This window comes from Crocodylus porosus, unplaced genomic scaffold (genome assembly GCF_001723895.1).
Source record: "Crocodylus porosus isolate Cpor-Errol unplaced genomic scaffold, CroPor_comp1, whole genome shotgun sequence".
Lineage (NCBI taxonomy): Eukaryota > Metazoa > Chordata > Crocodylia > Crocodylidae > Crocodylus > Crocodylus porosus.
The window spans coordinates 1,746,337-1,757,270 of record NW_017728923.1 but is presented as its reverse complement, the minus strand read 5'-3'; the positions used below and the strand labels follow the sequence as shown (position 1 = coordinate 1,757,270).

The following is a 10,934-nucleotide window of genomic DNA, read 5'->3' as shown; positions in this document are numbered from 1 at the left end:
CCTCCCAGCAATAGATTGTGATTTCCTCTTAATTAGCATAATTTGCTGGACAAATGGACGTTTCTCTGAAGATAGTCATCTGGGGGAGAGTAAAGCCAGAAGGAAGAACTTCAGAAATTCAAGTGTAGTGTTGCCTTTGCTGTGCTGGCCTAGTAAGGATCTGTGTCAAGTGTGGATTCACCTGGGCACAGTGATTCCAGAAAGGTTCTGCTTTCCCTCCATCTCATTCCATCCCATGTCCTTGTAGCCATGCTCAGTAGACAGTTGATCCAAGCCTGTAGTGCTGCTCTGTGGCCAGTCAATATTAGGTACCAGAATATGGAAATGCTTTGGCTCAATATTCTGCCTGACTGAGGTGTGAGAGTGCCGAGCTTGTTTGCCTTCACCATGTAGTACCTCTCTGTTCTGCCTGATCTAAAAATGTCATTCACTTTAGATCCCAAATAACCTCTAGCCCTTGCAAATGAGTTCTCATTTCAGATGAAAATGCTGAGCCAAGAGACCAAGATTACAGAGGAACGAAAAACTGGTTGAATACTGGAGAAAACAAATGTCAGTATTCTGCAAATACTAGAGGCTGAATTTGGTTCAACTGCATCCTCATTTTCTAGTAGTCACAAAATTTCAAGGCTGATCTGCATTATTAGGATAAAGGTTGGAGCTGGTAAAAATGCCCTTTTGTAGGGAAAAAAATTGAAAATGTAAGGACTTGCTTTTCTTAACCTTCCCTGTGAGTTGTTTTCAACAACAACAACAAAAATCAAAAACACTTTATGGTTAAAACGGTTAGTTTCCAAAAATTCCAAAATTAGTATGTAAAAAATGTTCAGTGTTGTGTTTCCATATATTTCCTGGACAGTATCTGCAAAATAAATGTTGTCCACCAAGAAAAAATGTTTTTAACAAAGACCACTGTATGTCAATAGCAGAAAAATTTCAACCAGTTTTGCTGAATGTTTGGCATCATATGTGTATGGCGTCCATTGCAGATACATGTTTGACTGTGAAGAAGGGGTTCAAATCTAGCAGTGAGTTAGGTAGCTAGTTTTGGAGCTTTATCGTTTCCTATTCTGGATACTTTATAGATACTGTAAAGAAGGCCAGCAGTTGGTGTGTCCCATTCGTTGAGTAAAATTTTGAATGCCAGTGAATGATTCACCAGAGCCTCACAAAACACGTGCAGATCTGCTGAATCCTGTCTGATGAATACCATACTACCCAGAGAGCTCTTCAGAGAATTTGTGCTGGGTATGTTAAAGAAGAGGAAGCCTAAGTTATGTGGGTTTCCTCTTCCGCTTAATATTTTTAGCCAGATTCCTCAGGAAAGTCCATTACACAGTTGAAGATTTCCCACCCTTGTGGGAGCTCTGGGAATGTACAGTCCTTGCTGGAGGCTTTCATAGTATCAGTGAATCAATGAGTCAGCAGGGACCTAGACAGATCATCTAGTCCGACCCCCCGCCACAGGCAGGAAGGAGCACAGGGGTGGCAGGGGTCATAAGACCCCAGCCAGGTGCCTGTCCAGTCTCCTCTTGAAGATCTCCAGGGAAGGTGAGAGCACCACCTCTCTGGGAAGCCTATTCCAGGCTCTGGCCACCCTTACACTGAAGCAGTTCTTCCTAATATCTAACCTAAACCTATCCTCCCTCAGCCTGTGGCCATTGTTCCTGGTGACTCCAAGGGGGGCCCTGGCGAACAGACTTTCCCCGAGTCCCTGCTGGTGGCCCCTGATAAAGTTGTAGGCAGCCACAAGATCCCCCCTCAGTCTCCTCTTGCAGAGACTGAAGAGATTCAGGTCCCTCAGCCTCTTCTCATATGGTTGGGGGCCACGGAGGCCCCCAACCATACGAGTGGCCCTCCTCTGGACCCTCTTCGAAAGGATGTGGCATATTCTATCTCCGTCTTGGGTAGGACAAGCTCTGCTGACCTATGTGGGGGGGGGAAGCAGATCAGAATGATGGGTCCCTCACCACTTTGGACTCCAGCATCACAGTGGACATACCTTGGTCTCCCAGGAGCATAAGAACTGTGATTATATCTGCAAGCCTTTAACCCCACCTTTCAAGGGTCTGTAGAGTTGGTCTCAATCCTAGCCTTGGACACCCTTCCTGGGTCTTAGAGGAATGAGAAGGCTGCTGAGATGTAGCGCTCTCCAAACCAAACTAAACCAAACCAAAAAATCCTCATTAAAATATGAAAAGAGATTGCCACTTTAAGGGCTGGAGCAGGCAGCAAGCAGCCAGGTGCTTGATGGCGGTGGCCATTTTGAGACCCAGGATATATCTATATATAGGGTGAACCAGCAGTTTGCTGCTGGCTGCAGTGAGAGAGACTTCAGCTGGCTGAGCTGAGGTTCACAAAATCATGGAGATAAGGGCTGGTGCTATGGGGATGGAGGAGGCCCCAGGTCCTGGGCATGACCAGAAAGTGCACCCTACCAGGGTAGGGAGGCCTGGTGGGACTGCCAGTGGCACAGCAGCTCCAGGAAATGCCAGTGCCATGAACCTCCCTGGTGAAAGGCGGGTAGGGGGTGCCTGAAAACATCCATCCCCCACACAGTCCTGGCTGGAGACAGCTCAGAGTAGAGAGAACAGTGAGAGGGCTGAGGCTCATTTGATACAGCAGAGTTGTGAGGGTTAAAAGAAGGCAAGGCACCTGAACTGGGGCCGGGACCCAAGGGAGGCAAAAGGGCCAGGGACCCACAAGACAGGGATGCCCAGAGCAAGAGGCTCGGGATTTCGACTGGCCTGAAAGGCGAAGCCAGGGCCTAGGGAGGCCAAAGGTCCTGGAGAGAGGACCACAGTCATAGAGGGTGAAGGGTTACTGGTGAACTTAGCTGCCTGGGATGCTATCTGCGAGGCATGGGCCCCAGTGTAAGGGAAGGTTTGGAGCTGGGGAAATCACCCCTAGTCATTGGGGTCGTAAATGGGCATCTTCCCATTTGAATAACATCATAATCTTTTATCATCAAGACATTGCAGAAGAGAGAGAGAGAGACAGGCCAGAGTCAGGTGGGCAGGCCAACATCAAACTGGCCCAGGAAAGGCCCCCTATTACAGGCTATCTACCCAGCTTGCAGGAGCTTCCTGTGAGGTGCAGGCCTTTGAGCAGAAGAAGGATTGTAGGAAGACTCCTGGCCTCCAGCAGCAGTTCACCTGCATCAGTGATTGACCTTGCAAGGCCATCTCTTGCATATGGAGAAAGTAGGAGTGGGCAGGAGTTACAGCAGGCTAGGAGTAGCTTATCAACAGAGGTATCTTTTGATTTTTTTAAATTTTTTTTTGTCCTGCTTCCAGAACAAGCAGTGCAGGAGACAGGAGACACAGATGTACATATGCGGAGAAGACAGCACCCCACCATTCCCAGGAGGCAACATCAGGGCCAATGGTAAAGACGATTCCTCCTGGGCACACTTTGGGCTGTAGTGATCTATGGCTCTTCCATATGCTTTTTCATGCCTATTTGTACTTGCCATTCCTGCTGAGCTCTTCCATTTGTTTCTCTGTTACTGATGGAAAGTAGATAAATCTTTTTAAAAATTGACTGCAAGGAAGCTTGCAGCAGCTTAGTGCTGGTATGGCATGGGGGAGCTTACAGTAGGTGGCAGTGTCAGGTGCGGAAGTAGGGGACAGAGGAAATAAGTTGGAAGGGCAGTGGCATGAAAGTTGGATGGATGTTGAGTAGAGCATGCAGTCTGCCATAATTAAAGCATCTGCTCTATGTATATGGCACATAACGTAGTCTCTTTACAAGCAGGGAGCACACACATGGTCATATGTAGCTCCCAATGGGAGCTCTCCCTCCTCCAAACAGGTGACAGGTACTTGCCGGTATCTTAGCTACTATTAAAAAATTGAGATTGAGGAAACAATCATTTTCTCCCTAATACAGGACAGAAGAGAAAGTTAATCTTCAGTGCTGCAGTTGGTTGATATTTCAGCAAAACATTACTTGGCTTTGATCATTCTTTCTGCCTATAGGCTTTCCTTTAAAAATCAGGCTCTCATTTCTCAGCTGAGGTACAAAGAGACAGATTCTACTTTTAGGAGCACCAGTGTGAACCTTGTCCCTGAAGTGAGTCAGGATTTACAGCTGGTTAGCTGGGTTCCGAGTCTACTCTAGCACAGTCGCTGTTACGTCTAGTATACATGTGCTGTGTCAGATTCTGTATGATATTCTGTATTACATTATACATCTCATACTATCATGAGAGACAGCGAGACTATATTTTTAAGGTGAATTGCGAAGGGAACAGTTTTATTGCAAATCAAACAAAGGGGGCAGTGCCTACCATGTCGGGAGCACTACTGAAACCCAGAAATGTTGTAGAATCCAAGCTGATTAGTGAGGCCACCTGATCTGCAACTTTCCCAGCCTTTAAGTAATGGGAAATACTGTCCTAAAATTCAACAGGTAAATGTCTCTGTTAAATCCTGAGTTGCACCTTTCCAAACCTTATCCTATTGTGATGTCACTGTCTTTGAAGATTTCCAGCCAAATCAGAGAAATTAAAGATCTGATATGTGGAATAGCAAGAAAATCATTGGAGAAGCAGGGGCTAAAGGGTAGGGGGAAAACACAAAGAAACTGTCAGGCCATTTGTTTATATAAAATAAATGGCAGGAGTTATGCTTCACCTCTTACGCATATACATTCTAAGAACATTTATAGCATTTCATGATTGTAAGAGCTTGATTTGTGCATGTGCACATGTGCGTTCTGGTGTGTCTTACATAGAATACTGTATATGTACATTGTACATGTATAGGTCCAGCATGTAAGACGTACATGCATGTTGGAGCAGACTTGATTAACGTATATGTATGACTATGACCAGTTAAACAGGACTGTAATGTTGATGGAGTCATGTGCTGCTGTTTTCAGCCATTTAGACATCATCTTGTTGCTCATAGTATCACAGATGGTTTATAATATGGTTTGGCTTGGTTCATGCTGGCCAGTCAAGCTGTAGTTAATCCTGTCCAGCTAGAGTCCTGTTTAAATGGTGCACTGAAATGGTTCAGCAAAGTCTATTAAAGAATTAGATTTAAGAGTTCTCTAGTTCCTTCCATCCAATCATAACAAAGTTCGATACAAATACTAACAAATACAAATATGAACAAATTAAGCCTCCTGTTCCCATGTGAACCTAGGGGCTGGAGGAAATTCCCCATTTAGCACTTAAGGAAACTAAGGCGGAATGGGCGTCTATTAAATCGGGGTGGGCAATTATTTTGGGTGGAGGGCCGCTTACTGAGTTTTGGCAAGCCATCAAGGGCTGCATGACAGACAGCCCAGGGCAGATTAATATTAATTTTCTGAAATTTTTAGGGGCCCCATGGGCTGGACAGAGTGGCTTGGCAGGACGCATCCAGCCCACGGGCCACATTTTGCCCACCCCTGTAGTAAATCATCCTATGATTTCATATGTACAATATAGGGGCCTGCAATTATCTTCCTGGAGCTTCTCCATTCTCAACGGGAAGCTGGCTGCTGGGGGAAGTCAGCTCTGTCTCCAAGTGATCTCAATAGCTGAAGTAATCTTCTTGAAACCTACAAAATACCTCCTGGTTTATGATGGCAGACTTCCCCTGGAGTTAAATAACTACAGAGTCAGAAAAGGAGGGAGGACTGCTGATCATGTTACATGGGCATGGAGCCTTGATTAATAACATCAACTCACACTGATCATGTCACTGGAAAGGCTTTGCCAAGTGAGCTTTTCTCCCAAAATGCCATTCACTCAGGAAATTATATATTTACCCACACAATGATGGGCTCTACATTAGCTGTTACCACACAGGAAAGATATCTGAGAGTCACTGTGGACAGTTCGCTAAAAATATCAGCTCAGTTTTCAGCAGCTCTCAAAAAGATAAATAAAATGTTAGGCATTACTAAGAAAGGACTTGTAAAGAAAACTGAAAGTGTCATTATAGATTTAATAGATTTCATGTCCCTTTATAAATCCAGGGTGCATCTACTCTTTGAATACTGTGCCCAGTTTTGATCCCCGCACCTCAAAAAGGATGTAGGAGAACTAGAGAGGGACAACAAGGATGATTAGTGGTTTGGGGGGGAGGGGAGGCTTCCGTGTGAGAAGAGACTGAAGAAGGTAGGCCTATTGGGCACTTTTACATGTGCAGTGGGGGAGGGGCGCATTTTAATTAGTGGCTGTGAGAGCCGCACTAATTAAACTGCTGCATCATCTTGTGTATCAGTGTCCCTGTGCTTCAAAATGGTGGTGGGAGTTCTTGAACTTGCCTCCACTGCCATTTTGAAGTGTAGGGATGCTGATACATCAGACACACAAAGCTCAAGGTAATTACCACACTCCAACAGACTCTAATCATGTCTGCTCTGATGCACTGTAATTATAGGGGTTTACAAAATACTAAATGGTGAAGAGAAAGTAAATAAGAATTTATTATGTACTCTCTCTCTCACAATACAAGAACCAGGGGTCATAAAATAAAACTAGTAGGTAGTCAGTTTAAAACTAACAAAAGGAAGTTTTTTCACACAGCATGTAATTAAAGTGTGGAATTCATTGCCACAAGATGTTGTGGACACTGACAGTTTAGCTGGTTTCAAAAAGGGATTGGACAAATTCTTGGAGGAAAGGGCCACTGGTAGCTATTGAGCATGGTGGTTAGGGGTACAGCCTCTGAATCAAGTGCTGAAGATCAGGGAACTTCAAATCCCTTCTTCCAGGTCTGGTGGCAACTAAATAAGAGGTCCCATAGTGCTTTGCAGAAAGAGCTGAAGTTTATCCCTGATGTTCTGACTACCTGGTAATAATATCTCAGCAGCAAGTGAACAATTATTGGACAAATAGGCTCAGATTTTCAAAGCTGTCTCAGAGACTTGGACTCCTTATTTTCATTAAAACAATTGGGAATTGGGCATCTACATCCCATAAATTGCTTTGAAAACCTGAGCCACAAAGATGGTGGCTTGCTGCAATGAACCCCAGCTGGGCAAAAGTCTGATTTTGGTTTCAGCAGAGTTTGTACTGAAGTCCATGGATTTCTTCTGGAGCTACACCAATGTAACTAAGATCAAAACTTAAGCACCAGTGTGGAAGTAGTGACTTGGTAAAGTTCTCTGAGCCTGTGTCAATGAGAAGGGAACAATATGTACTAAAATGCCCCAGCAGTAGAGTGTAAAAGCAGCACTCACCCAATAGGAGTCTGTACAGTGCAGCTCTGTCAAGGGCTGACCAGTTAAATGACCCTCCCCCCTCCCAGATATTTTCCCTGTATGTCTTGCTGATTGGTTTCCTGCCACTTATTGTTTGTCTGAGCTTGTTATTTTTTCTTTCAGGACTGACATGACTGGTCAACCTGAGTCTGATAAAATCTAGGGCAGATTCTGGTAAGTATTTCCTATTGACCTGTTTGACCTTAGCTTACAAAACAGTGCTATGGATTGGAACCAGAACTAAAATAATGGTTCCTCCTTTCTGCATCAGTATCATTTGGACTTACATACTTGCTCTTACCAGGCATCTCTATTAGCATTCATTCCTGGAGGCTAGCCTCTAAAAGAGGCCATAGGTATCCCCAGATCTCTTCTCTAGGGGTGTAGGAATAACAGCAACCTTGTCTGAACCACCTGCACAAGGCAGTGAGGAACCAAAAATGATGATACTAGAGTAAACCCATTGACCTGAACTTTTCATAAAGTAGGTCATCATATTTGGTCTTGGGAATTGAGGCCTGCCCCAGTTCACAGTGAAGCCTACTGATGAGTCAGAATCAAGTTTATTTGCTACTTCACAGAGTATCATTTTTAACAGAGCCATCTAGCTATTCTGGAGCTGTGGGGTGGGTTTACGGTAACTGGGTGCAGCTTGAGTCAAGCAGCACTATTTCCTGCATCCCAGTCTGACCCTCAGCATTTTCATACAGACCATAGTAGAGCATAACTAATGGAGTTAGACCAGGGAGCCATGTGGCCCCACCTTTTTGTCTGATGGAGGCCACTCCTATTGTATCAAACTCATGAGCCATACATACTGTGGCCAGCAGCTGTTAGTCAGACTAAGGGACAAGGTTTCCTATGCAGATGCTGGCAGGGATTATAGCTTCATCTATGATCCAGAATCTTCAAGAGGTTTCTTAGATGGAGAGGATGCCTTAGGTGTTGGGAGATTATTACTGGGTGTGTCTGTCTACACATGCATATTTACTGCACAGTACTTTAGGTTACTACACAGTAACAGAAAATTACTGCACAGTACAGGTGTCTACACGTGCATGCCTGTACAGCATAGTAACTATGGCAACTTACGCCAACTTGGGCATAAATTTGATACCTGCATCAGGCAGGTATCGAAGTTACGCCCAATTAGTTACTACACAGTAATACATGTGTAGATGCCTTACTGCACAGTAAATACATTTTTGGATTTGCAGGAGAAAATGTTTTGTAAAAAAATTATTTAGAAGTTATTTTGTGAAAACGTTTCCATTTTTCAACCTGTTTTGGCCAGCACCAATGCTATTTCCATTCTTCTAGCTAAGTGGTGTTGGAGGCGATATTTCCATTTTTGCCTCCTTCTAGTTAGTTACCTGCTGGTGGGACTGACTCACTTTTGCTTGTTTCTCCGACAGCTCCTGTTTCCCCTGTGTGTGGTGGCAGCTTGCAGAAGTAGTAACATTTTAGCCTTCCTGGAGGAGACCCGAAGTAGCATGCAGAGTGTCTGGGGGGTGTCCTTAAGCATGGCAGGGTGGGAGGGGGTGCTGCACACTGTACATTGTAGTGACCTTTGATTTGATTTGATTTTTTTAAGGCTCAAAACTTTTCACTTGGTCTCGCTAGTGAAACCATATATTTCCAAATATATTTGCTGTTTCTTGAGAATGAAATTCCCATCATGATTGCAGAGCTGCAGGCTTAATCTGATTTGAAATCCATCCATGGCTGGCAGACTGCAACAAACCTCTTTCCTGTTCCTCAGAGTGGTCTTAGCTTCCTACGGGACCCTTGTGCCTGGTATACAGTGGCCAGCACTGGACAGACAAGCAACCTCTACAGGCAGAAGAAGTGACAGACCCAAGAAACACTCAAACTATTTGGCCTGATCGGTTCCCTTTTATATTTTGGGGTGAAAACCCTATCACAAATCCCTTTGCTTTGAGTTGTCCTGTGACTATGAAAGCTCTGCCTGTGCCATTTCCTGCCTCCACAGGAATACGTGGTGCCAACTGAGGGACTCTTTAGCTAGCAAACAGCAGTGTCTTTTCTCTCTCCTTTTTTTTGTACGGGCTACATTGGGCCCTGTTATTTACCCAGCAGACAGAGAACCACAGACTGTCTCCATACTCTAAGACTTGTCCTTCTGATTGTGAGATACTGGGGCTCAGATTTAGTTCTTTCTTACACTGGTGTAAATCTCAGGCAACTCCACTGCAGTGAATGGAGTCATGCTGGGTTTATACCCCTGTAGGCAAGATCAGAATCCAGTCCTGATGCTTTACAATCATCACACACTCAGATGTGCCACTGCTGGGCAGCCTTTGCTGTTGGAATTTATGGCGGACTTTGTCTCACATTGATCCCGGTGCTGTGCTCAAGTTCAGCGTTCTGATGAGCTCCTACCGCTTGGGTAGGGACAGGCACTTTGGTACACAGGGTCAGGCTGTGGGTTACTCCATGAACTATTTCACAGATGCTTAACTTTCCAGCAGCAAAGAGAGCCTGATTTTGTATCTCTTACTCCCCTGAGTTGTCCTACAGAAGTCAGTGTAGTTCTTCACAGGGGGAAGGGCTGAAGGATCTGGCACTAAGCCTATATTGCCAAGCAATAGTTGCATATAGCAGGTGTTGCTGGTAGCTCAGTAACTGTAACCATCCCAGGAATACAACAGCTGCCTGCACAGCCCAGTTCTCTTACTGGTGTGTCACAATAGGATATGTAGGTGTTCATAAGAAACCAGCTAGTCTGACATGGGTGTATCACTGTCAGATGATCTGAGGATCCAGCTGGGTCCAAAAGCCAAAGCCATTTCCTATTGCCTTAATAGAGTGTTTTAATTTAGAATAGAAACCAGTGGGTAGATGTGTTCTGAGCATACAGCTGTGTATCTTTATTTAGCACTCTAGTCTCATTTGAACAACCTTTCAAAGCCACTCCCTTTATGGCAGGGGTTTTATGGCTGGGCCAGGAGTTCTGCCTTTTGCAGTAAATTAGACTGGGTTGTGTAGGAGGCCTGAGAAAGCCAGAGGGCAGGAAAAGGAAGAGCAATACCCAGTGGGAGAGATGTGGTTACCACTAACCACTCCAGGTGCTCATTAAAACAGTCCACCTGCAGTTTCAGTCCCAAGCTGCAATGTAAAACCCAGACCCCAGGAGGCAAAGTCATTCCCCAACCTAGTGCTGTTCAGAAGCAGCTGTAGAGGCTGGATTTGCCTTAGTCCAGTTCAGTGAGCAACAGAGGGGCATCTGGGCTGGGCTTCAGATGTTAGTGGCATGTGGAAAATTTTTCAACAAGTCAAATACATCCCTGTTGCTTTACAAGGGATCATTTCCCTGAAATCGCAATATGGAGAAATGTTGCCTATTGGAATGTTTATTATTTAACTGCTTGAATGGACACATGCATACTCCCTCAAGACCCGAACTGGCAGGGACTCTGGGCTTCTGGGAATGCAGCAGAGAGGAATTTAACTCCCATTATATTTTGTCCTTCAATCACTCTGCCTTAGAGTCTACTAAACTCCTCCAGGTCCGGGCAGTACAAAAGTAACTCTCAGCAGTTCCCTGTTCACAACTGGAGGGAGATTCAGGGCTCTGGGGATGGAAGAAAGCTAAAGTAGCTAAATGCGAAGACTTCCTCACACCTTCATCTAGAACAGACACATGTGGGGAAAGGCACTAAAGCTATGCACAATGGGATGTCAGTGGAAATCAGACTGCAGTAACCCTT

General features: G+C 44.9%; 1 long non-coding RNA gene across 1 annotated transcript; it reads right to left on the bottom strand.

The window, feature by feature from the left end:
- Positions 1-398: 398 nt before the first annotated feature.
- Positions 399-10,382, bottom strand: LOC109313394. Its single transcript, XR_002102037.1, has 3 exons — positions 9,129-10,382; positions 6,663-6,665; positions 399-409 (listed from the first exon to the last, which is right to left on the bottom strand). It is a non-coding gene; the product is annotated as an uncharacterized LOC109313394 (long non-coding RNA).
- Positions 10,383-10,934: the final 552 nt, after the last annotated feature.